This window comes from Nicotiana tomentosiformis, chromosome 1 (assembly GCF_000390325.3).
Source record: "Nicotiana tomentosiformis chromosome 1, ASM39032v3, whole genome shotgun sequence".
In the NCBI taxonomy this organism is placed as follows: domain Eukaryota; kingdom Viridiplantae; phylum Streptophyta; class Magnoliopsida; order Solanales; family Solanaceae; genus Nicotiana; species Nicotiana tomentosiformis.
The window spans coordinates 25,093,853-25,096,765 of record NC_090812.1 but is presented as its reverse complement, the minus strand read 5'-3'; the positions used below and the strand labels follow the sequence as shown (position 1 = coordinate 25,096,765).

General features: G+C 31.9%; 1 long non-coding RNA gene across 1 annotated transcript; it reads left to right on the top strand.

Annotated features, from left to right (window-relative positions):
- The first annotated feature begins 399 nt into the window (after window positions 1-399).
- Window positions 400-1,721, top strand: LOC108944606 (uncharacterized). The gene is made up of 2 exons (XR_011409118.1): window positions 400-714; window positions 809-1,721. It is a non-coding gene; the product is annotated as an uncharacterized lncRNA (long non-coding RNA).
- The last annotated feature ends 1,192 nt before the right edge of the window (window positions 1,722-2,913 follow it).

Below are 2,913 nucleotides of genomic sequence, written 5' to 3'. Positions count from 1 at the left end.
AGAAATCAGTTTTCTGTGGTATTTTAAAGACAACAAAGCTACCTGATGGTAGTGCTTCCAACATATCTAGGCGTGTGCAGCTAGATGAAAGAAAATTATCTGGTTATAAAACCCATGATGCCCACTTCATGTAACATTACTTGTTGCCAATACCAGTTAAAAGCATACTTCCTGATCATATTGCTATCCCTTTGATTCGTCTAAGTTCTCTCTTTCGCCGTTTATGTCAAAAAGTTATCACAATGGAAGAGCTAGATTGCTTGGAAGTAGAGATTAGAGAAACAGCGAATCAATTGGAAAGAATTTTTCCTCCAACGTTTTTTGATATAATGATTCATTTGCCTATTCATTTGGGGAATGAGGTAAGGTTAGGAGGTCCAGTTCAAAATCAATAAGATATATGTGTATATTAAATTCATATGTTCGCAACAGAAATTATCCAGAAGGATCTATTGTTGAGGCATATTTGGTTGAAGAATGTTTGACTTTATGCTCTAGATACTTACATGGAGGTGTAAAGACTCGATTTAATCGAAGACCCAGAAACAATGATGAATATGATTCAATTAATGCACAAGCTTTCAGTTTGTTCCCTAATACAGGTTGTCCTTTAGGAGCGCAAAAGAATGATCCAATTGTTTTAGATGACAGGTTACAAAATCAGGCACATATATACTTATTGAATAATTGTGATGAAGTTCAAGAATATATAAGGTAATTTAATCACTTATAGCATTTATTTATGTAGATTGTTATTAAATTACTTTATTTATCATTTTACTAACAAATAAAAATACTTGTTGTGTAGAGAATATGAGGTTGAGTTTAGTAATCAGAGACGAGGATCTAAATGGAGCAAGGCCAAGAAGCATAGTCAAAACTTCTCTCAATGGTTTGAAACTCGTTCTATAAAAGAGGATGTGCCCAATCTTAAAAAACAATTGTCCATCGCACTAAATTCAATTGCTAAAAGATATTTTGGATATCTCATTAATGGATATAGATTCCATACGAGGCAGCATGATGCAAGGCGTAAAGCACAAAATAGCGGTGTTACATTAGTTTTCCTAACTACAAGTTTTGCAAGCTCAAAAGATAAAAATCTGATTGACGCAAATTTGACTTATTATGGTAGAATAGTTGATATAGTTGAGTTAGACTATTATGGCCATTGTCTTATTTAAGTGCGACTGGTATGAGGTTGAAGAAGATATTTATGGCCTTACTTATGTCTACTTCAACAAGAAATGTTATCAGGACAAGCCTTTTGTCCTAGCATCTCAAGTACACCAATGCTTCTACGTGCAAGATCCATATGATCAAGATAAATATTATGTCATGAAGACTGTCCCGAGAGACTTGTTTAGCATAAGTGATGAACTTGAATCTAATGCCCCACATTGTTATGAAAATGAGCCATCTGAATATTTGGTTGGTCCAACTATACCGAAAGCTAATGGTGAAGTTGTTTTAGTAAGGAGTGATGTTCCAGCAACCATTCTTGATGTACCTCCAGAAGGATTTCTAGCACAACGACTTGAAATTGAATCGGATGAAGAGTTTGATTTTGAAGACACGTCATGAGTTTTATTCTAATTCAAATAGAAAATAGCTTAGCCATTTTTTGATTAATAGCTAGAGACACATTAAGGACTGTTGGTTTATATTTAAATTGATGTTGTCTATTTCGTCAAGTTCAATATTGAATATTTTTTTGCTAATCGATTTCTTCTATATGCACATATATATATTTTTCTCATATATTTTCAAAGTGTCCCTTTTGGTACTAGTAGAAATTAGTTGAGTGGTTATTCTTTGACTCTGTCTAGTTAATATAGGTAGTTTTATGTTTAAAGTATTTTGCTCTTGATTTCTGAGGCATTTGGGTTATTATTAAGTTTGCCTCAATTTATTTGAGGAACCATATTGTATCATATATGGATCGAGAATTTGTCCTCTAGTTTTTAGCTAAATATCTAGAGAAGTGAACGTGAGTAAGTAGAAATTATGCTTCTGAATTTGTATTGTCCTATTACATGGAGTATTGAAGCATATATATATATATATATATATATATATATATATATATATATATATATATATATATATATATTATTATTATTATTATCAGGTGGTGTACATACAACTAAAGAAAGATAGTGGACTAACAAATTTTAAGGAACCAAGAGATATCGAACAGGTATCTTTATAACTTTGTTTATTTATATATGCTCTATTATTATTATTATCAGGTGGTGTACATACAACTAAAGAAAGATAGTGGACTAACAAATTTTAAGGAACCAAGAGATATCGAACAGGTATCTTTATAACTTTGTTTATTTATATATGCTCTGGAATCTTCTTTCTCTTTTATCTTTGCTTTCCGGTGGTCGGAGATGAAGTAATTATTCTTAATTATGATGTTCAATGGTCGGAGATGAAGTAATTATTCCAGGTTTAAGATGACATTTGGTACTGTATATGTTATTCTGGGGGGACAAATTTCAAATCTCTGACTTTGAAAACTTTTGCTCCTTTGTAGACAGCAACAAAAATAAGTTCGAACTCAGTTGTACTATATTTTCCCAAACTGATACATTTATTAAATGGTCATTCTTTTGCTTCTTCTCTTAGATGATCTTCTTGTTTCATCAAAGTTCAAAGTTTTGAGATTTGCAGCAGAATTGTCAACTCTAATAGACTCTGTAACATAATAAAAGGATGATCTTGGTTGTGAAAGTTGTGTTTTTTGCATAGTAGAAGAAGGATTTTTCTTCTTGCAGGCAGAGGTTTTATGGGGTTTAGATTTGCTCATGTCTCTTAGCTTGTAGAACCAAGCATTTGGTAGCATATCTGATAATCTAAATTTGTGATTTTCCATTAAACAATACCTTTCCTTCTTTCTTTCTT